Source organism: Terrapene carolina, unplaced genomic scaffold, assembly GCF_002925995.2.
Source record: "Terrapene carolina triunguis isolate 2854851 unplaced genomic scaffold, T_m_triunguis-2.0 Scaffold48, whole genome shotgun sequence".
Taxonomy (NCBI): domain Eukaryota; kingdom Metazoa; phylum Chordata; order Testudines; family Emydidae; genus Terrapene; species Terrapene triunguis.
The window spans coordinates 5,116,833-5,141,550 of NW_020664399.1; positions in this window are offsets into that span (position 1 = coordinate 5,116,833).

The window sequence follows — 24,718 nt, forward strand, 5'->3', positions numbered from 1 at the left end:
AAGTTTGACTACATTTATTTCAGAAGCATTTTGGCTGTAGAGCAGTGCCATAAGTACTTCAGATAGATGTCAGGACGTCTTAATAGCTAAGACTAAAAATTAAGAAACTAATGACTTTAATGCTATTGTTAGTCTGAGTGTTGTGATACTACCGTTTTGGCAGCTACTACCTGTGGTAATTCATAAATAATCAAACTGTGGGTTCATAAAGGGGAGAAAGTACAAAAAAACTTCCCCCCAGCCTCTCCTCTATGCAGGAGCCAGCTACAATTTGAGTCTTTGCACTCTTGGCTAGCAGCACTAAATACCACAAAAAGGACAAAGTGAAGTGGAGAGGAGGATAGGGTATGGCCCTGCCTGTCTGTGTTGGCTGGTGGTGTTGGTGGCATGCATGTATATTGTGCACCTTAAAAGTGACAGTCTGTCTCATGGACACTATCATTTGGTTCCCCATCACTTCTGGCACAAGTGAGTGCATATAAGCCACTGCATTGACAAGAGTCATCGCTCCAATAATACATGTCTTTGAAATCATTCATGTGATATTCACAATAAAGATCTATGGCAAAAAGCATCAGTTTAACTTTAGAAATTAAATATAAAACAAATGATTCTTTCTCTATGTTCAGTGAAGCTTTTCCCAAGTATCTTAGGCCTCAATTAATCTTTCAAAGCTTCCCATTTTTACAGTGGTAGGAAAGCTTCCCTTCGATTATTACTCTCAAAATTTGCAACTATTGATTCTCCAGTCCTTTCTGCTGTATCATAATATTTCAGAAGCAATGCTGAGTGTTTGTCATAAAAATCATCATGCTGGGAATCACTTTTGAACCACTCAGTAGGCTAAAGTTTCTCATTGTGGAGAATGAGTTAAGCGTACAACAGCAAGGATAAGATTACAGTGAAAGACTGACAGAGCACAGGATGAGTAGTAGTAGAAGAAAAAAAGATTCAAAGTGATCAGTGTGGAAGGTGCTCTAACTGAAATTTATATAATGGGATAGCTAAAAAGATTCAATGCTACAGAAACAGCTTCACAAACTGTGTCAGTATCTCCAGTGATGCCTCTGAAATATACACTTATAAAATACAGGCACTTATTCTGCTTCCACTGACGTTAGGAGGGGGACTCATCAACCATTTTAATACTGAAGATGTGTTTGTGACTTCTGATCCAGCTAGTAATGAGTGAACATGTCTTGTATTTATCTGCTCTGATTCCTGTACAGCACTAGTAACCAGTATGGGGCTGATGTCTTCATTTAGTTTGTATGCGGTCCTTAAGTCCTGAATGCAGTCCCATTAAAATCAATGGGGTTGTTTTGAACAAAGTCTGGAAATATGTTGATAGATAAGCATACAAGCAACATTTGTTGTTTACTATCTTTTAATCAAATAAGTATCCTTGGGAAAACTGGCTAAATCAGGAAGTATTTTAATGGAGGCAAGCAGCATGCCTCTCTGTCTAGCAGGGGGCAGCTCTGATAGAATACAGGACAGGAAACAGCCAGTAGTCTTTTGCAGACTGAGGAAATGGATAACGCTTAATTGGCAAGGCACATTTGCATGATTGTAGCTGTTGAATATTTATTTCCACACTGTTATAATTGAATTCCTACAGAGTGCAAAGAATAAAGAGCCTTGTTCTCACAGATTAGTATTTAGCAACATAGGTCAGGCATATAGTTGTTAATGATGATAATGAATAATAAATACATAACTTAGATTTTTCATGGTCCAATAGACTAATTAATCCTAGAATTCTGAGCAGTAATAAGTAATTTAGTATGATGCCCATTTTACAGATGTCCATATTAAGACCTAGAGAAGTGCTGTTGGGGATTATTTAAGGGATTGCATTATCCAGCAGAGTACTGGAGGCAATACATGATTTGTATTAGTGATTAAGCATTAAAACCAAGATTAGGCTTGTGATAAACTCAATTGTTGCAAGTAAAATGCAGCACTATTCCTTTTACTATAAAACAATATAAAACGCATGTAATCAAAAGTGGGATAAAAAGATTTAATTGTTTCATGAAGGATAACAAACTGTTTGTTGCTGCTTTTTTAGGCGTTCCATTGATGTCACATTGAGGTTAGGTCAGGTAGAAAAAGGCTTAAAAGCAGATTCAAAAGGTGAAAATCTTAGGGCTTGTCTGTATATGAAAGTTAATCTGAGATAAAGTCAGGTGTGATTCTAAAACAATTAATGATTCCCAATTAACTCCATGTCTGGATGCTCTTATTCAAATTAAGCTAATTTGGAATGAGAGTGTCCACAAATGTACTTATTTGGGAATACGAATTCCAGACAAGCCTTTAGAGCAAAGAGTCACAAGGTTTGTTCTTTCACTGTAGCAAAGCCATTGACAGATTTGTGTTTCAGATGCAGCCCAGATTTATCTATATTTAATATACTTAACATTAAACTTTAGAAGCAGGGAAATGAAAAGTAGAGTGATCGAACAGTGCATTTCTTCTATCCCTCTATCTACAGATATAGACTTTGCTAATATAAAATCTACAAAGACCACATACCCCAGATTACAACCTTAACAATGCTTCTATGAAGACACCTGACTTCCAGCATCTCCTCCCCTCAAACTTTGTGTCCCCGTCCCACAGGATGAAGAAGTGGATGAAACAAACATGATGGAGAGCTATAACATTTTAAAGCAAGGTGGGGTTAGGGAAACATTGTGGAATCTGTATCCGTAATTTAACTTTCATTGTAGGAGAAGTTGAGCCACCTAGTCTGTAGTTCCATGTCAGTGAAAACAACTCAGCCTGCAGCCAGTTAGTTTTAGATGTTTAAGAAATGAATTAATACTCAAAAACTGGATTCTAAAATGGGACAACCCTGCCATTATCTCTTAGTTCACTGGGGAACTTGGTAGCCTATGATCTAATGCCATCAGCAAGAACACCTCTTGCCTATCTTTTGAATTTGCTGTAAAGCAGCAGTTTCTTGGAAGAGTAGGACTTGATATGAAGCAAAAAATTGACAGAGGAATATAACGATTAGAAGACATTTTATGATGCACTCATTTTCCTCTCCCTTGTAGTCCATCTCATTACACTGCAAGCTGCTTCAAAAGAACAAATCAGTGCTTTATCCCTTGCTCCTGGGGAGAGAAGTTGTACTTTGATGCTGTTTCCAAATATAGAAAATACTTTATTTTAAAATGCAGATGATTCCCTTCTCCCTCTCTGCTTTGCTACAAATCCTGCCTATTGTAAATGCAATTTGAATATGACTCATTTATTAAACTTGAAACCAGGGGGAAAGAAGTAAACGAAGAAAAAAAAATCTGCATGGAGACATCCTAGTCACAAATCAAATATTGTTCTAGTTATGCTGAAATGAAATGAGAAGATTTAAGAGTAGAATACTGATAGAATATAATCTCAGATGCTGTTTATCGAATCTCAGACTTTGACTTATTGGGCTCTTGGTTTGATGTCATGTAACCATGCATTAAATCCTATATGCTTATAGGACTATAATCAACATATCTGTAGGTTTCAGAATGGTAGCCATGAAGTGGGTTTTAGCCCATGAAAGCTTATGCTCAAATAAATGTGTTACAGATATAAAAAGAACGAGGAGTACTTGTGGCACTTTATAGACTAAGTATCACACTTACAGCAGATTTACACCACATATTAATTTGGCAATTTATTCTTTCCACCAATAAAGTAGACAGGCCATTCTCTCAATCCCCATACTGATCCAGGATAGTCCACTATTGCACAGACATAATTACTTTATCTAATTATAAAAATCCTGCTTGAGACAGCTTGCATATCTTCCAATGGATGACTATTACAGTTTAGGTAACTTGTCCCTACAAATAATAATTAAAACACTTTTTAGTGGGGTTCAAATTTGAGGGATATCCAGTAAAGGCCTTACATGGACAATGAAAGAAAACAGAAGTAAGGAAACAGAGGTTAACAATGGACAAAGCATGAATTCACAAGTGGCTGTGTAAATAATATGTAGCTAGTAAATATAGAAATAGTAAGACTAGTAATGTGTGATAAATTTAGAGCTGCAACTTTGCTAATGAGCACTCTTTGTAGCTCATGCAAAGGTTATGGTATAAATAGGGATTGCTGCACCAAATTTGTAATACAATGTGCATGGCTTAAATTAAGCTGGAACCGTCTGGAGTTGAGCTCCACTAAACATTTTCAAACCTGCAGAAGCCCTGGCACCTCCTGCGGGGCAGAAGCCCTAAGTCCCCGTGCCTCTTGGGGGGCTGAAGCCATGGGGCTCTGGGGAATATTCTGTGACAATTTAAGCCCTGACAGTGTGCAATACAATGTAGAATGTAATGTGCATGTGTTAATGTGTTTTATAATATCTGTATAACCTAATTTATAATTATGTGCTTTGGAGTTGTGGTGCACCCTAACCACCTACCTCTGAGCCTAATCACCTCAGGTGTAACTTTATGAAATCTGAATAAAAAAACCTCAGTGACGAGTCCCAATTTGAAGCGATTATTTAGATTCCAGAGAACTGGATAAAGAGTTCTCTCAGAACTGGAGGAGGTGTTTTAAATAAGCCCATTAGAAAAAGTCTTCTAAGGAATCCTACCAGCCAAGTGGTAGATAACAACTCTTTAGCTTTTAAAAAAAGCAGAAAGCAAAAAACAACAAACAAAGAATCCTGCTGCCTAGTTTGCAGATTCCTTGGCATGAAATCTCAGAGCAGGTCCCAGATGGGCTGGATGGTATACGGATGTTGGCTTTAAAAGGATGTGAGTTCTGTTTTGCATGATAGGTGGCTGGCCCCCTTTCCCTTATGCCCCCCAGGGGTAAGACCTGGCACAGAGAGCCATTCGTCTTGGGTCCCAAATATGGACAGAAAGGGGCCATCTCTCATCTCTTGTATGCTGCATGTTCATGGAACACATGATGTTAAATCATAATAGGCAATCTCTTTCTGTGCCAGGGTTTTGTGCATAGCAGACCACCTACTTCGCTGTGATCCATTCAAAGTCAGCTCTTAACACAAGCTTTTGTCTACTTTCCCACTGCCTCACCAAAATAGAACTTACCAGGAGCTGGGGAAGGTGCCTTTGCTGTGTGGTAGAAGGCACTTCCTTCCATGGGCTCCTGGGGGACCCTTCCACTTATCACCAATTCTCATGCCTCCTGCATCCCTGTAATGAGTCTAGAGCTGGGTATGTGTTAAAGTTATTAGCATTTATTTCAATATTCAGTGGAAGTGTGGTACCATTCAAATGCATTTCCATGAAAAGCACTGGCTTTGTTGGCATTGAAGGCAATATACCATGTGTCCCTCTCTTCTGGGTGTTCTGCTTGTGTTGTGTCAGTGATATTATTCAGATGAAATTGTACTGGGTGAGCTGTTCTGCAATCTCAATGTTTCCTTCTTCTGCCTCGGGTGGAGCTGCCAGCTGGCTTGATATGAGCAAGAGCCAGAACTTGAGGAAGGTTGGAGGAATGCATTTGGTTGTCTGGAAGCAGATGATATAAGTGTTGAGATCCACTCTGCCATGTGCAGAACCAGTTTTTGTGCCAGGAAAAGGTGTTCCTGGTGACATTATAACATGTCAGCATTTGATCAGATTTGGCCAGACCTCCCACATATCTATTAAAATCCAGCACATACAAGCTTGTTTTGAGTCTCTTTCCTCCTTCAGACTGGGTTTTCCATGATGCCCTTGCTATATGCAATGGTGAAGAAATACATGGGCTTCTTGTCTGCACACTTCGGTGCCAGAAAGGCCTGGATTTGGAGGATGGTCATCTCCCCTTGACTTGATGGCTCTTTCTGTTCTTTTCCTAGTGTGTAGCAACCCAAGTACATACCCAAGGTCCCTGGCAGTCATGTACTGGGACAGCTAGACAGCGCTTAAGTCCGAGGTGCCACATCTTCACTATTATAGTTACCTCTACTAGCTAGATTCAAACTATGATGGTTATGCCTATCTATGCTACAATCACTCCTTAATTTGTGATGTAGAAGCATCCTGAATGAGAGAGAGGCTCTTTAATACCATTCTCCACTCATTCTGCAAACCTACTGGAAAAAAAAAAAAGCAGAACTGTGATGGAGCAATAGGGTCAGTGGCACAGCAAATGCAGAATAGGAGGGGTAGGAAAGGAGAAACCTGTAGGTAAAGGCATTAAGGGGTCAGGTTTAGCTTCAAGACACTTATCTCAAAGCCAAAAGAATACCGAAGGCATTGTTACCAATGTCTAGGCCTCACTTTCTCAAGATTCTTCTACATAAATGGAAATGGGTCTGGGTGGTGGGGTGTTTGGGGGTGGCAGTAAGAGTGTGAAAATTTCATTTGCACAGGATATAGTCTCACTCATGGAGGTAAGACGGGGAAAAGGTGAGAAACTGACGTGGCGGTTGCCACGTATGTCAATTCACAGGGAACTCACTATGGAGCACATATAATTGTGTTCCTTTTGTACACACAGGTGACATAAAGATTAGAATCAAACAGAATTGTCAGTTATCCCTCAGGAGGTACTCAGCTGGGGCTACCCCAGACCTCTCTTTTGCAATCTCACCTCACCCAGAAGGAGCCATACGAGGCTGCTGAGAAACATTTACCCTGACAAATACCACCATTATACCATGCAGCAGTGGGATGCACAGCTTTTAAGGGCAGAAGGGATCACTGTGATCATCTAGTCTGACTTTTTATCTAACAGAAGCTATAGGACTTTCCTGAATTCATCCTGTTTGAACTAAAGCTTTTACATTCTTTAGAAAAACATCCAATCTTGATTTAAAAATGATGAGTGATGGAGAATCCACCACAATGGGTGATAAGTTGTTCCAATGGCTAATTAAGCTCACTGTTAAAAATGTGCACCTTATTTCCAATCTAAATTTGTCCAGCTTCAATTTCCAGCCAATGTATCTTGTTATGCCTTTGTCTACTAGATTGAATAGCTCATTGTGATTTTTTCCCCCATGTAGGTATTTATAAACTGTGATCAATCCTATTTATACATCCCATGATCACATTAGCCTTTCGGGTCACATTGGGGGCTCGTGTTCACCTGATTCTCCACCATGATCCTCAAGGTCTCTGAGTATGTCTACACTACAATAAAAAAACTCTCGGAACCTGGCGTTAGAACTCAGGTCAGCTGAACTGAGCCAGCTGTATGTCTTTTATTGCAGTGTAGACACAGGCTTTGAGTCACTGCTGCCCAGGATACAGTCCCCCATCCTGTAAGAATGGCCTATATTTTTTGTTCCTGGGTGTATAACTATTCAGTTGGATGCATTGAAATGTATATGGTTTCCTTGTGCCCAACTTGCCAAGCAATCCAGATTGCTCTGTATTGGTGGTCTGTCCTCTTCACTGTTTACCACTCTCCTAATCTTTGTGTGATCTGTAAATGTTGTCAGTAATGATTTTGTTTTCTTCCAGGTTATTGAAAAAAAATGTTAAATAGCATTGGGCCAAGAATAAAGGTGGGGAGAACATATCTATGACCCTGAGACCTAGGCCAAGTGCCCTCTCAACCTGTGCTCTATAACTGGAGTGTATGGTAACCAGGTCAGAGGACCCAGTAAAATTGAGCCAGGCCCTGCTTATGGAGCTCCCATAGTTATTTGTGCTGCATGGCAAGGAATTGCCTAGGCCCTGAACCATTCTAATTGGAAGTGAGAGAGGAAATAAGCTTATCTTGTTAGTAATGCCACTGTACATGCACAGCCATCCAAACATATATTGTCAGGCCCATGCTGTTGAACCATTCTCCTTTTCTCAAAGTAAACCATAAATTGTTCTTCTATAAGTTACTGCAGTCATGGATTGCTACACTATGAATCCAAAACCTTTATTAAGAAGGTGTTGGCCATCCTTTCAAGGATGCCAATGTAATGGCCCATGTAGAGTTGTGGAGGGGTTCTTCAAAGGAGAAGAAGAACCATCAGTAAAATAGGATTGAAATAACTCAGGCAACTTTTCAACTTTTGTCACCCATTGCACCCAAAGCCAGCACACCAGTTAGATATGATCCTAAGCTCTTTATCTAAAATAATTATACTTTTTAGTACAGTGACCTGCTTAGACAGTTCACAATGACCCAGGTGCAGGCTTAGGGTTATTGGTGTATATAATTACCAAAACTACTAATGCTGCCGACTCCAGTCCTGTGTCCCCGGAAAGTTCCCATTAGCTACTAAATGGGGAGTGGAGGATTGGCCTTCATGTAGGTGGGGAATGGGGAAGGTAACAAAGCCATACAGCTATATTGGAGGGGGGCAATTATCCCCTCAAAGAATGATCTTTTTTTGCCCTACAATAAGTAATTAGTACTGTTTAAAATCTAGCCATGAGTCCCTATAACATGTGCCATGTACCATAGTATATCTTGTATCTCTGTTTTGTCATGGTTCTGGAAGAAGGCAGCAGATAGTGTTCAATAGATTAGTATATCTGTAGACCATATGATCTAGGTATGTATAAGCAAAAGTGTTTTCCCAATTACCAGATTTGATTTCCCAGTTTACAGCACAGTGAATTAACCCCTTCCCCACTGTTTTGACAAGTCCACACAAATGCAAGATGCATGAAAGCAATAAAGGGTAAATGTATGTCATTAGTTGAGTTTTAATGCATAAATGCCATTCCTATTCATTTGTCTACTTTTGAATTCTTAATGACTAGTTCTAGTGATAATTACCAATTTTCTGTATATATATTATGGAGAAATGATACATGTAGTATGTCGATGATAGTAAAATTCAATATTTATAAAGAATAATTTGTCTACAAATATAGAAAACTAGTAATTATCACTAAAGATATTTGTTAAAATTCAAAAGCAGAGAAATCATGAATGTTGGGTTATTTATACTAATACTTTATAAATAAAACATTTGTACTCATTATCCTTTTGATGAATCCTGCTGTGAGCCTGGCATTTTTCTATCTGAATCATGCACACACCATTCCAATTTTTCTCACAAAAGATTAATGCATTTGTGGTTGTAAGGGTGCTCTCAAGGGGCAGGTAACTGGTTCAAAATTGCTGATAATGAAGCCAAGGACTGAATGGACCTGGAGAATGAATTACCCTCTCTAATCCCAACATGGTCATGCCAGGTCAGGATGCAGTCACATTAGGCCTGACTCTGATCTCACAGTGCTGTAACTCCATTGCCTGTAGTGGAGTTACTCCTGATTTATACTAGTTTAAGTGAGTTCAGAATCAGGCTCTGTGCCTGGGAAGTGCAGGGGAAGTTTGAATTGCCACTGCCTGCAGTTTCTTATTCTTGAGAGTTCAGGGCTGCCCGGGGGTGGGGCAAGTGGGGCAATTTGCCCCAGGCCCCGGGCCCCACAGGGGCCCCGCGAGCCCTGGCCGAGAATCCCTTTCCTGGCTAGAGGCGCCTTTTTAATTTTTACTCACCCGGCAGCGGTCTGGGTCTTCGGCGGCACTTCGGCGGCGGGGGGGCCCTTCAGTCGCTCCGGGTCTTCGGCGGCATTTCAGTGGCGGGTCCTTCAGTGCTGCCGAAGACGTGGAGTGAGTGAAGGACCTGCTGCCGCCGCCTCAGACTCGGAGCGCCGCCTGGTGAGTACAAGCGCTGCAGCGGGTGGTGCCTTTTTTATGTCCACTCCCCCACTTTGCCCCAGGCCCCTTGAATCCTCTGGGCGGCCTTGTGAGAGTTACTAGGCTGCTCACGGAAATCTGTTTGATCTGCTGTGTGTTGGCAAGATAGTTTATACTGATAACATAATTCTCTCTCTTTCTAACAACTTCACTTCTCACAGTGCAATGTATGACCAGTATTCTGAAGAATCAGAGGTGAAGATTTCATAGCTGATCACTTGAGAAAGTAAGAGATGGCAGTTAGCCCAATAACTGGATTAACAACCTCGGATTTCACTTTTCCCATTGTGTATTTTCTTTCTAGCATTACAGGGCTTCAGTTAGGTAATTCTAGAAGCTCTTAACAACCATAAGAATCTGTTCCAATGTTGGTATGGAGAATCACAAAGTTCTCTTTATAATCAGTTCAATAGGAAACCTATTAAAACAAATAATTGCTCTCTAAGTTGTGAGATCAATAGCTAATGTGATTTAACTCTAATATAAGTTTCACCAGGAAGTTTCTATGGCCATTAGTCACTCTTTGATTAATACTGAAACTTCTGCATAGCATGGAGCTCTCAAAAAGTTCTACATTTGAAGGATCAGATTAGTGATTTTTAAAATTCTTTTTCTTAAAAAGAAAGAAAAAGAAAAAAACCCATTAATATCTTTGATGCTTAAAATCCACTTGTATAAATTAAGTTGTTCCAGTAATTTCTACCAATACTGCAAAGATATGTCTATGTGATGTGAATGTATCAGTGACCTCAGCTCTTATTATTGCATTATGCCTCTATTTTGTGTTGGTTTTCAAAATATTTAATATTAGCCTAACCTTCATCGTTATGTGAAATAGTGATGTACCTTTTGGTGGTGTCATCACAACAAAATAGAATATTTTAACTACAATAATTATACTTAATTTAACTATTCATTGTGAATTCATATATTGTTGAGTTATTTTTCTAAATGAAAATTCATTTTTATTAAAACTTTGCAAATCACAGAACCTCATTGTCAGGGTTGGGCCATGGGTAGCGTCTGTGCACAGGTCAGTTACCAAATTTCAATCGGGAGATGAGTAGTGGAGTCAAGGGTCAAGCTGCATCAGGAAGTCAGGGTCAGGCACCAAATTACAGACAGCAGGCAAATAGTGGATTTGGAGACAAACCAGGATCAGAACCTGGAGTCTAGAGTCCACAGCAAGACAAGGTCTGGAACAGAAGCAAGCAGACTGTCTGCATTATTGCTTAGACAGCATCTCATGATGGATTCCTAGTTTATACATCAGCATGAGCCAGTCCATGGGCTGAGAGGACCCATCACTCCTGCCCTGCTGGCCAGTACTTCCTGCAATGCCTAGTTTCACAAGTATCAGAGGGGTAGCCGTGTTAGTCTGAATCTGTAAAAAGCAACAGAGGGTCCTGTGGCACCTTTAAGACTAATAGTTTCACAAGGTCCTCCCATGGAACTCCAGCCTAAGCGTCCCATGCAACATCAACAGCCCAGACCCCCGCTATGGTCCCAGGTTCTAGTCCTGTGAGTTATTACACTTACCCACCTCCTCCTGTTATAGGCCCATAACCTCTGGCTGAGTTACTGAAGTCCTCAAATCTTGATTTAAAGACTTCAAGTTACAGAGAATCAACCATTTACTTTAGTTCAAATCATCAAGTGACGTATGTCCCATGCTCCAGAAGAAGAAAAATAAACAACCAAGGATCTCTTTCAATCTGACCCGAGGGAAAGTTCCTTCCTCTCCCCAATTATGGTGATCAGTTAGGCCCTGAGCATGTGGCAAAACCCACCAAACAAACCTGGGAAAGATTTCTCTGTAGTAACTCAGTTTTCCTCCTCCTCTAATGTCCCATCTCTGGCCCTTGGAGGCTAATAGTAGTTGTGGATAGGCCATACACTATTGTAAGCAACTCATCATACAATCACCTCCATGATAAATTTAGCAAGATCAGTCTTGAACCAAGTTAGATTTTTTACCCCCACTATACCTGCTGGAAGGGAGGGTGTTCCAGAACTTCTCTTCTCTGATAGTTAGAAAGCTTCATCTAATTTCAAGCCTAAATTTGTTGATGGCCAGTTTATATCTATTGCTCTTGTACCAACATTGGTGCTTTACTTAAATAAGTCCTCTACCTCCCTGCTATTTGTCCCTCTGATGTATTTATGAGAGCAATCCTATCTCCCATCAGCCTTTGTTTTGTTAGGCTAAACAAGCCAAGCTCCTTAATACTCGCTGCGAAAGGTAGGTTCGCCATTCCTCTGATAATCCTAGTAGCCCTTCTCTGTACCTGTTTTAGTTTGAATTAATCTTTCTTAAGCATGGGACACCCAGAACTGGACACAATACTCCAGATGAGGTCCCACCTTCTATAATTTTTATATCACTTCCCTATCTCTGACTTTCCTTGGTTTCCTGCTCCTTCTCTGTGTGTTGCTCTCATGTTTCTCTCCCACCGGCAGAGACACAGAACTGCAATCAAATCAGTCCCAAACTGCTTGGACCATATGGCCCAGAGACTGCCCAGGCTTGTATGTGGTCTAGTCCTTTGGGCACTGGTTTTCCATTGTTTCAACTATTATGAAAAAAAAGGGGGGGGGGGCAGTTAATTGTTCCCTCAGTTAGTCTGAATGGAAGCAGTTGTCCTACTGAACAGTTTCAATGAGGTAATGTAATTGCCCAAACCCCACTGTGATGCTGGTAGACCAGGTGCCAGCTCATGCTGAGATCCCTAGGCCTCACTGAACACTGACAAATGCGTAGCTGGAAACCAATCAGGTTCATATGTGTGTTAGCATTGCTAAAATAGATGTACAATTTATGAGAATGTGTTTAATGTTTAGACCTGATGAAATGCTTGTAGGATGCTGCATGTGTTGCTCTCACTTATAACAACTGTAGCCCATGCTATGAAGTTATATTGAGTGTTTGGATTCAAAATCTCTGTAACTGTGTAACTCACCAAACAGGAAAGAAGCATTAATTAATTAATGTAAAATGCTGGCCCTGCACACAAGAAGGCTCACTGAAACCAAATGAGCCATTGTGAAACATCAAAGGACTAAGACACTGTTGATTGTCCCCCTCTCATCCAAGACTCCCATGAAGAGGAGACAGTCACAAACACTTGTCCCATTAGTTTGCTCTGAGGGAATGGAATTCAAATCCCTGACCAGAAGGAACTGTACCATTATGCTGCTTTGGATTTGTAAGCATAAGCAAGGGATCCCCAAGCTGCTTAGCCTGGGTTAGCTCTAAAGGAAATAGAAAGCTTCCATATCACAGCAGCTTCTACTTCCTTTTGGAACCTAAGACTGTAACTCATTTGTGTGTGTAGATTTACCTGCTTTAAGCTTGTAAATAATGCTGTTATTTCTTTTTTAGTTAATAGATCTTTCATTTATTACAGGATTGTCTACCCACGTTGCCTTTGATGTGAGGACTAAGGTGCAATTGATGTGGGGTAAGTGACTGCTCCTTTGGGACTGGAAGTAACCTGAATATTATGATTTTTGGTGTAAGGGGTCATCTATCACAAAAGCAGGCTAGCCTGGATGGCAAGATAGACTGGAGAGCACAAAGGGACTGTCTCTGACTCAGTGTTAAAGCTATTGAAGTGCCTGAGGAGTTCACAACCGATACTTGGTTGGTGAAATCTAAATATAGAACTCTCAACCATTTCAGGGTTTATGCTTGTAAAAGTGTGCCCTGAGGTTGGTCCTCACATTAGTGATCTATTGTAGACAGCTTGACACCCAGTATAACAGCATTAAATAATAAATGTTAATAATTAAATAAAATCTAGCTCTACTATCATCATCCCTCTGGAGTGGGTTACAATAGTTGTGATAAGAAAAAGGTTTGCCTTATCTCCACTGACTGTGATGTTATTCAATCCAAACACTCAATATAACTTTATAGCATGGGCTACAGATGTTATAAGTGAGATCAACACATGCAGCATCCTACCAACATTTCATCAGGTCTAAACACATTCTTATCTACTTAACATCTATTTTAGCAATGCTAACACACATATAAACCTGACTGGTTTCCAGCTAAGCATTTGTCAGTGTTCAGTGAGGCCTAGGGGTCTCAGCATGAGCTGGCACCTGGGCTACCAGCATCACACTGGGAGTTGGGCAATCACATCACCTCATTGAAACTGTTGGGTAGGACAACTGCTTCCGTTCAGACTAACTGAGGGAACAATTAGCTGCTCCTTTGTTTTGTTGAGGTCAAACACATTGATTCTCAGTTTTCACATTAATGGCAAGGAACTTCAATAAAGAATCCAAAATGTGATGAGTATTATTAAAAATATTACATTATGTTCAGACTGAATGTATAATATGTTCCTAAACAGACACTACTCTATTGATTCCATTATATATAGTTTCTGTTGGGTTTTTTTTGGCATAATATTTATTCATTCACATAAGGCAGTGATTCTGCAAGGTGCGAGTGTCAAAAGGTTGTTCTGCACTTCATAGGATCAGGCTGTTGGTTCCTGTTAACCAGTCTGGATAATGCAAAAAAAATTCTCCCAATAGACTGGATGTATGGTGTTTACACAGGAACTGGGAGTCAGGACTACTGAATTCTATTCCCATTTATGTTACTAAGTAAATTGCACTGTGGCCTCAGGGACCCTATTTTAGTCTCTCTTCCATGTTGTCACACCCATTATGAAAAGAGGGGGGGAAATCAGGCATAGGAAAAATAAACTTTATTCTAGAAATCACTATATAATTCACTTTAGAATTAGACAATGTAGATGTAGTTACTAAAATCCAGTAATATGTATGTAATTTGGGGGTGAGTGTGAAATCATGACAGACAGGACACTTCACTTTCACTTCACTATAAAATATCACATTTTATATCTTCAGAATCCACAGTTTACATCATGGAATATAATATAGAGCAGTTTCTATTCATAATATTTTAATGGAATAGTCTGTTTCAGAAAGATCAGATATTTAATCTTCCTCTTTCCCTATTTATCAAGCTTTATACTTCATGATAGTTGGTACCAGAGTGCAATGCTTTTTTTATTCCTATAAAATATTTATTTCAAGTTGGACATTTATGTAGTTATTAACAACCTATGGGTGGATTAGAAAGGATCTATAAAGTGAAAAACATTAGTCTGGAGACATTAAAGAGCAGACATTATGTGTGTAACAAACTTTCCTTACAACTTCAAATAAAAACTACCCAACACAATGGTCATATGCAAAAGCAGCATTTCTATACTCAATATTTCACAGCTCAACTCACCTCTAACTTTACATAGTGTAATGAATATTAAAAGGGCCATTGATGTGGACATAGAAAAAGTGTGTCACAGACACCATAGTGTGGTTAAATACAGTTGCTGAAACTTCATTGAAAACTATAACCACCCCAAACTATCTATCAGGCAAATTCCAGTGAAGAGTTCAACTGGTACCAATGCACTGGTTGGACTATAAACTTGACAGTGAACGTGAAGATCATGCCCCCTCTATTCCAGAAGCCAGATACCTGACCCTCTTCCCTCCTTCATGATCATGACAGAGGTAGGAGAAATGAAGTGAGAAGGGATGTCAGCCTATGAAGTACAGAGGCAACCCACTCACCATTCACTGCTGTGCTCATGAAGAATGCCCAGATAGGCCACTATGTTTCAGGGATCTCATTTGGAAACTTTCTAACCCATTGCCTGCAATGGAACCTGCCATATGGAAGGACTGCATTCATCTTAGAGTCCACCCCCACCCTGTTGGGCAACTTGAAAGGAATCCATTCACCTTTTGAGGAGAAAATACCAATTCATTGAAATTGAAACTGTATGCAAAACAGCAAGATTTCTTTTCTTTCCTTCTTTTTTTTTTTTTTTTTTTTTTTTGGTTTTGTTTTGTTTAAGAAGGAAAAACACTTCAGTTGTCCTGATACAAAAATTGTTTGGCAATTTAGTTTGTGCAAATTTTCAAGATTTTGACTTTTCATCAGGATTTGGTATGGGAAACATCAAAAATTCTCATGAGTTAGGAAAACCATTCCCCTCCCAGCCCCAGTGGTGTGGCTGTCAGAGCATCTGCACTAATCTAGTTCTGTGCACTTGTACCCACATGGGCTCAGGAATCCCCCAGGACAAAAAAAGTTGGTTACAAAATCCTGACTGGAAAGCTAGTCTGGGCTCTGGTAGACCAATGGCAAAGCCAGTTTCAGAGTTGAGGTCCCTTTGTTTAAAAAAAAAACAACTACAGCGTGCCTTTTAAAAAAGACATCCAGTCTTTATCCCATCCTAAAGTAGATTAGTTATCTTCGAGCAAGTCCATAAGAGCCAGATTTTTAAAGATATTTAGGCACCTAAAATTGCAGGTAAGTACCTAATAGCACTTTTGGTGCCTAAATACCTTTAAAAATCAGGCCCTACGTCCTTTGCTGCATTGGGATCTTATTTATTGTGAATATTCAATAATGTTATAATAAAAGTAACAGATGCTTCAGGTCAGACAAATGTCTTTAGCATTTTTACCAAGTAAAGTACATTTAAAAAAAATCTTATTTATATGTACATAATTTGTAGTTTAAGCATTTCATGTTAATATTTATCTATCGTAATAAACTAAAAAGTATACTTTTTTAAAAATTCATAGACCTTGTAGCTGAATATAGACAGATTAAAAATATTAACATAGCAGCTGATATGGTAATATCATTGATGGGCCAAACAAGATATCTAGTGTGAGTGTTGCACTATTTGTAAGAACTAGTGAGGCCTGAAAAAAACATAATGTAAACAGCCTTTTGCTATTCTAATATATGCAGTTATGTCAGTGCCCACAATGTGTGGTATATGATAACTAGCTGTAGTTCATAATAGAAACAAATGCTATTATCCTCAAACAACCCAATAAAAACAATAATGCATAAATAAGGTGCAACTCTTATGAAAATTTCATTATTTTCAAGCATTTGCAAAGCTTGAGTCATAGTGTGTGCCATACCCCTAGACAAACAATTACCATTTTTCAGTCTTATCTCTAACTGTAGTTCTGATACAGCCTGTAGCAAATATATATGCATCCATAACTGCTAAAGTAAATGGCTGACTTTGGGCATACCCACAAACCACTTTTTATGAAGTCAAATGGCAGTATAATCAAGGGAAATATGTTCCCCCCTCTCCCCTGTTCTAGTTGTTTAGAGCTGAAGTAACTCTTATCTCAGTGGAATATAACTATGCCCCAATCCTGTTAGGTACTGAATGTCCTTAATTCACTTTGACTCTAGGACCCACCTCAGGAAAAGAGGTAAACTGGCAAAATTAATGAGGTCTGAACAAACTAATTAAACTTCACAAGCCAAAGGGGCTTGATTTTATAAACCGCCTTCTGCCTTTAGCTCTGCTTTATGATTGTTTTTTTCAGTGCTTCCTCTACTCCCACATATGGCTTCCTGGTCACCTTTTTGTTTCTGTACTGTCGATAACACTTTTTTTCAGGAGCAAATGTTTGTTTCTGCCCTTTTTACTGGTAACGAAACAATTAACCTGTGCTGCAACAACCCTCAAACTCATTTAAGATGGGATTTTCTTATCAGCTCAAGTAATTCACTTCTATGGAGCCTTGATCTATGTTCCTGATATTTTCAATAAAATGGCAAGTCCATGTGGAAACAGATGCAGCGAAGCATCCAGTCATGAACTTGACCTTTTTTATTCTGCTGGTTTGATAACATTTCTACAAAAAAGGGACCATTTTTAACTTAGCCAAAGTGACATTTTTACTTTTCCATGTACAAACAGAAGTAGAAATGTAATTTCATTGGGCTTCACTTTTCCCATTGAACTGTCCAGACCTTTTCAAATACATTCTTTGGTTTAATAAAAACTTTTTTTTCTTACGGCAATGAAATATTGCCTTATTTTTACACACATACATATCCATATATAGGAACTCCTAAAGGACATGAATATTATCAGTGAGTGTACTCTTTTACCAGTCCACACTCTAATGAAGACTAAGTATACATTTTATAAATTATGGTTATCTAGTATTGTACTGGAGATATTTTAATTTCAGAAATGAAGCCAGCTAGACAGCTTGGTATATAACATCCAAATGGTGCTTTGTTTCCTGAAGCCCTTTTTCCCTCCATCAAAATAAGGCTTTACACTATAAACTGTTGCTTCCTTGGAGGTATACTAAAAAAAAAATATTTTGGCAATGTCATCTCATAAAAAAGAGAGCTATTTCCATGGAACATTTACCAAATACAATAAACTGGCTTAAAGAAATTGAAACATATTATTTTATGTATGTTGATTTAATAGGAGAAAATGTCCCAGGCTTTGGGCATGTCAGCTGTTTGTACAAAATAATCCAGGCAAAAAAGAGCAACTACCCAGAAATGTAGCCCAACCCACACACAACAAAAGAATTGGTGGAACTATAATGCCTATCTCAGCATTTGCTTTGTGAAGCATGCATGGCCTATATGCAGGTTGCCATGGAGGAGAATGGCTGTTAGGCAAAGGTGAAAGTAGGTCAAAATAGGAGCTCTCGATTTGTGGTTGTCATGGGTGTTAACATCACATTGGGAAATAACACTGCATCATTTTTTTTTATAATGGGACATAGCACACAGAACAGGGTGGGGACAGGGCAATTATATATATAATCTGAAAGGAGCAGATATCCCAGAGAAGTCCAACAAATAGCCAAACAAGTGTGTATTTGAAGAGGTGTGGAGGAGTCTGGTATTGCAGGGGTGAGGGAACACAGTATGTGTAGCTGGGTATGGTAGTATTCTTTTTGTTCCCAATCACCCTCTTCACCTCTACCCTGCCAGAATGAGAGAGGGAACTGACAAGGTCATTCTGTTTCCCCTGGATTTTGAGTAGGCAGGGGAAAGTGTCTCTTTTTCCTTCACATTGACAGAGTTGGAGAGGGCATGCTTTCTTTCTCTGTCTGCCCCCCAGGAGGGGTGGAAGAGTCATCAGAAGGAATGTAGAAGAAAGAATGGCAGCTAGGGAACTCCCAGATTATTTTCCCATCAGGTGCTGGTGCTTCTCCACCCACTACTGAAAGGCTTGGAAGCCCTTAATACCTTCCATCTGCCTGAGGAATTCTCATTTGACTAACAAGTGATGGAGGAGATGGAACTGAAGGAAAACTTCCACAAACCAAAGAATAGGAGAAGGGGGGGAATGGTCACTTGCTTTTAGTGGAGCACAGGGAGCTGCTTTCATCTCTGTTCCTTCTACTTAACCCTGGCTGCCAGAAACCACAGGCTGACAGTAGTTCTAGGCTGGAAGGACCAGAACTAAAATACTTTCATGAAAAGCAAAAGGTCAGCTATGCGGAATGGAAAATGAAGAATCCACATGGGGGCATTTCTGGGAAGGAATGTAGTCCCTTCCCACACAGTTTGTAAGGTAAGCCAGGGTCCCTAAGTGAATTGCTAGTAGCACTAGAGTTTCTTTATGGCTTAAATGTCTTCCAAGGTTTTTATTCAGCTTGCAGTGTTTACAGGGACTCTTGTCACTGAAGAATTCTTAGACATTTTTAAAATCCCTAATTTAAACTCAAGGCAAAAAACAAAAAAGTGTTGGATCATTTTTTTAAAGCAAAACATTAGAATTTTCAGATTTTTTTTTTAAAAGCTACAATTTTCCCAAGATTTATTATAATTATTGGCAACATCAGGTCCATGTTAACACCCTTTTTTGTTGTTGTGTATGAATAGCTAAGATCTGTGAAAGTTTTCACTCATTCCTGATAGATGCGGATGAGGTTTACTGAAATTGAACATTGAATTGCTGAATCTGAAGTATTGAACTAAAATGTGCGTGGTACTATTAATGCCTTAGTGGTAGCTAATAAACTAATTAGCTACTATTGAACTTCTGAGTCTCCTATTGTCTAATTAAAGTATTTCTTAAGGTCCAAATTTTCATGTTAAGAAGTATAACTGAGGGGAATTTACCCAGAGAGATGGTATGAAATTAATTTACAGAGTGATTATCTTACTAGTAGTTCCTTTCTTTTCTGGGTGATTAAAATTTTCTCTATATTAGGCTACCTGTGAAATATAATGTGTTTTCTTAACTTACATGTAAGATCACGTTTGATAGATCTTAGTTTCAAGCAATAGACAAAATATCACAATTCTCCAAATAGAGGTTAAATTGATTTTCAAGCAATAGTTAGAATATCACAACTTCCCTTCAAAAGTTGCATTGGTTTTCAATCTACTAAATGGTCTTCTATTTTAATGGATGTAATAAGTATCTGGGAATAGAACACATGCTGTATTTTTACTTAATGCTTGAGACAAGTATTATAGGTCCAATTCTTAAAATATAATCATACAGTAAATAATCCTTACCCCGAGTAGTCCCACTGATCTACATACATAGTTACAGGATCAGACCCAGATATGTTGATATTGCTATCCAAGATTTTTGAGGTGAAGTTCAAGATGTACTGACTGCTTAAATAAATATTAATTGATGTGAAAATGAGATCAATATCTTCCTTGAAAGACAATGAATCTTAATGTTCACCAGAATAAAATGTCAATACATGTATGGTTAGATACTGCAATCAAATGGATAGAGTACAATTCCTTTTAAGTACATAAATCACTAGCAAGTTTTTCCCTCTTAAACTAAAAGTATAAAAGAACAATTAGATTAGAGGTCCACAAACACACAATTGTTCACCTCTTCAGATATAACCAGTTGTCTGCTGTAAGTTCAGTGAAAATATACAGGAAATATCTTTTTGTGTATGCAATCTTATTTGTTAACATTGCTTCAGGTCTTAGCATTAATGATCTCTGAAGAGATTATCAGTATTAAGATTGACTTGCTATGATTTGAGCCAATCATGACCCAGGATTTCTTCAAGAATATATATATATATATAAAACAAAAGAGTAGTATTAATACTTTGCACTGATGTGAAGCCTTACAACATTATGTGTGACTCTGTAAATAAGTAAGCCTTGGAACACACCCTTGTAATGGCACTAAATAATGGTGTATCCATTTTAATGATGGATAAACTCACTTGAAGAAGTGCTAAATAGACAAATACATAATGAATCATTGACAGACCAGAGAACAGAAAGTGCTAGATTCACAAAAAGACTTAGGTACCTAAATCCCAGAATCAGGTCCCTCTGGGATTCACAAAACCCTTGCTCAGCTGCTGCTGAAAATTGTAGGCTCCTAAACTCATTTGGTGCTTAAAAACATTTGCATCAAAAGTTCCTGGGGCACCAATGTTTCTGCTTCTCCACATGTGCACTGCTGCTCCCCTTCAGGTGTCCAGATTCTTAAGCCCCACTGTGATACAGCAATCATGAGAAGACTGGCATTCCTTCACCTAACTTGCCTGCAGGGCCCAACTGGTAACAGTACTCAGTGCTTGCCTACTGGATTGGGGCCCTCATGCAAGTTTACACAAAACACCCAAGGGGAGGTAAGGGAAAATTGCACCCTCTGTCAAATTTATAGCTCAGTGGTTAGGATACTCGCCAGGAATGTGTGAGAGCCCCAGTTCAAGTCTCTCCTCCACCTTAGGGAAAGAAACAATTTGAATAGGAATCTCCTATCTTTCAGGAGAGGGTTGAAACCACTGGGCTATAGGATAGTTCAGGGATTGGCAACCTTTGGCACGCGGCCCGCCAGGCCAAATGGGGGCGGGCAGCCAGCACAGCCCTCAGCTGGTGCTGCTTCCCGCAGCCCCCTTTGGCCTGGAGCGGCGAACCACGGCCAGTGGGAGCCGTGATCGGCCGAACCTGCAGACGCGGCAGGTAAACAAACAAGCCCAGCCTGCCAGAGTGCTTACCCTGGCGGGCCGCGTGCTAAAGATTGCCGATCCCTGGGATAGATTGATGTATGTGGAGTGGGAGGGGCCCTCAATCCCTCCTGTTGAAGATGTTCCTCTGTGGGTAAATAGTCATCAATCGAGACAAGGCGCACAAGCATGAGAATAACTATGTATCCTCATTCTCAGAGTACTCGCCTAGGAGGTAGAGCCAGGATCCAGTCCCCGTGTTCCAATAGTTCTTTTATTATTTAGTTACAATGGATTGGCTTCAACAGGAGAGATTGAGAGAGTCCCACATCAGAAGGTCCCATAGCTGGGTGTTTAGTTGGGGTGCTCATCATCTGAGAGGTGGCAGGTCCCTGCTCAAATCCCTTCTCTCCCTTGGGCACATGGGTGACTTGAATTGGAAGGTTTTCCACATTCCAGATGAGTACCCTAACCATTGGGCTAAAAATTCTGAGGGAGGACCTCCTTCTCCCTCCCTAGCTGCTTGCAAAACACCAAGAGACGGTGTGAAGCTGAGAATACCAAGCAGAGGGAGTCACTTCCCTGAAGAACTAGATTTAGATGCCAAACACTCTGAGACAGGTGGGGCATGGTACATACTCCTCTCCTCAATGTCTCCTATTGGCCAGTGGAGGCATGAAGCTACTGAGTGTGATGGCTTTTGTGACTCCCATTCTTAGGCACCTGTCTCTCCCCATTCACTGCACCGGGAGCCTACGCACTGAACTTGGGTTTGTGAATGCAAGTGATGTTGTAGGTGCCTAACAGTTCAGCATGGCAATGCTCAGCTTCACCACACCTAAGTTCCTTTGTGAATCTAGCCCTAAGTGACTTGACTCCTCGTCTTATGCTTTAACCTCTAGGCTATATCCCCTCTGTTCTGCAACTATGGGCACCTTGGTTAACAGTGATCTTAAGCAGATTTGTATTCCTTTTCCAGGAGTTACTTCTTTGTACTACACTTTTTTTGTTATATACCAGTAGTGACACTTGCACAAGCAATCTGTATGTGAAAACTTAATGAATCTCTGCCCTATTCTCATGGTTATTACAAACCATCTGTTCAATGCTTTTCGCTTAAATACCAGTTGTAGAATTATTTTCCTATAAAAGGAGATTTCTCCCCCAAAAAGTTAATGAAAAAATATATGGACTCAATAAATTCAGAAAGCCACACTAACTTGTCTCTGTTGTATATCTTATAGTACAGTATACCTATGGCAAGAAAAATAGGATCAGGAAATATTAGATCTTAGGACATTAGATTTAATGTGATATTTAATGATCTCAGCTCAAAGGATCAGCCAAAGACAGCCAAGCACAACAGGTGATCTGAAGCCTAAAGAAAGCTAAAGTAGGACAACCAGAACCAAAGCAAATGCTGGGAAACGTGTGTGTGTGTGTAGGGGAAATCTTTGTCTTTCTAAAATTTGGGGCAAAATTAGTCCATTGGTAACCATTATATCCCCCCATTTTAAAGTTGGCACAATGGATACAACACATTTGTAGATGTCTCTTTATTATACATTACCCTTTTGTGGTGCTGACATTTTGCACCATAGGTATAGCATAATACTCTGATAGAAAAACAAGTTCTCAGCTAGTGGTATTTTGAGCACCTATATAAATAGTATCTCTTGGTTTTTAGTCTTGTCCTAACTGGCAAAAATCAGAGACAAAGGACCATACGTGTATTTTCACTATATTCACAGATGAATGCACTAATGAATGAATGAAGAAGCTGTTGGGCCAGTTAGCCCTGTTTGGTTAGCCATGCACTGCTATACCTGCACTGGATGTTGGACTTAAAAAGAAGGAGACCCAGAAGTAGAAAGTTGCTTGGAAAAGAAGTCTGTGAGGAGCCAGAGGAGAGTACAAGGCAGGGAGAGGGTGTTCTGGAAAAAGCCTACGTTGAGCAACCCAAAGGAGCCCAGGGTGGACTGAAAGAAATAGAAAAAAGCCTGAAAAGAGGGAAATGTGAGACCAGAGTGGGCAGAAAAAAAAGAGTAGCTGAAATTAGAGAAGAGATGACAGACCCCTTAGAAAGGAAAGACTAGGCCCAGTTTGAGACTGGGACAAAGGCCTTGTATTTTGTCTGTTTTTTTGTGCTTGAATTTCCCAGAAAGGATGGACTATTGTTAATGATTTAGCCAGAAGTCCAAGTCACTGCAGCAAGTCATATCTGTGACTGGAGTAGGCCAAAGAGCATGGTGGGGAAGCTGAAGTGGAAGTGCTGCAACATTGGGCATTACTGTGAGGGGGCACTCTGGAATGGGGAGTCTTATATTAGTGCCCACCCTTTTTATTAGTACTTCAATGCAAAGACTGTGCCTTCTTTTACGGTTGGAAAAAAACATAGGATATTGTGGGTAGAATCAGAAACAAATACACAATGATAATATATATAATCTCTCATCAGCAGCGATATCCAAGTTTGCAACAGTGGGTTATGGTAGTGGTAGTATATCTATTGATTTGTTCTATACATGACATCTTGTATTAATAAAAAAAACAGTGGCTTTCTGGGTGAGCTAACTGAAACTGCAAAATGTCAGACACTAATATGAAAGATGATATCATTCTGGCCTATGTGCTATGAGAATGAATGAAGTATGTTAGAAGTGGGCTCCAGCAGGCAAGACTTTTTTGCAGAAAAAAAGACTACATCATTTCGTAAAGGATCTCTCAATGTTCTGGTACTGTGTACCCCCTCAAGAGAGCAAGAATCTCTGTGCTAAAAATGAAGGGGCTGGGGGTGCAGGATGACAGATGCATTGCTTTGGAAGCATGAAATTTTCAAAGACTCTATATCAACTTTATAAATGTTACATGTATCTTTATGGGCTGGCTAGTGATTGTATTCCTGACTCAATGGGTGAGCTAAAATGTTTCCTATAGGGAATAAAGTCACTCCCCTATCCCCTCCCAGGTCCCAGTAACTGATGAACATCCCTAATGCAGGTATTTCACCCCCAGGAAACAGTATATACTGATGAAGCATGGTAAACAAAGAACAACAACAAAAACTGTATAAAGAGACATCCCTGATCTGGGAGAAGGATCTCATTCAATCCAAGAATTGATATGAAATGGTGACTAAGAGCCTTAAATACTTTAAAAGAACAGGAGTACTTGTGGCACCTTAGAGACTAACAAATTTATTAGAGCATAAGCTTTCGTGGGCTACAACCCGGGGTGTGAAACATATACTGAGTGAAACATATATTGAGGAGATATATATACACACATACAG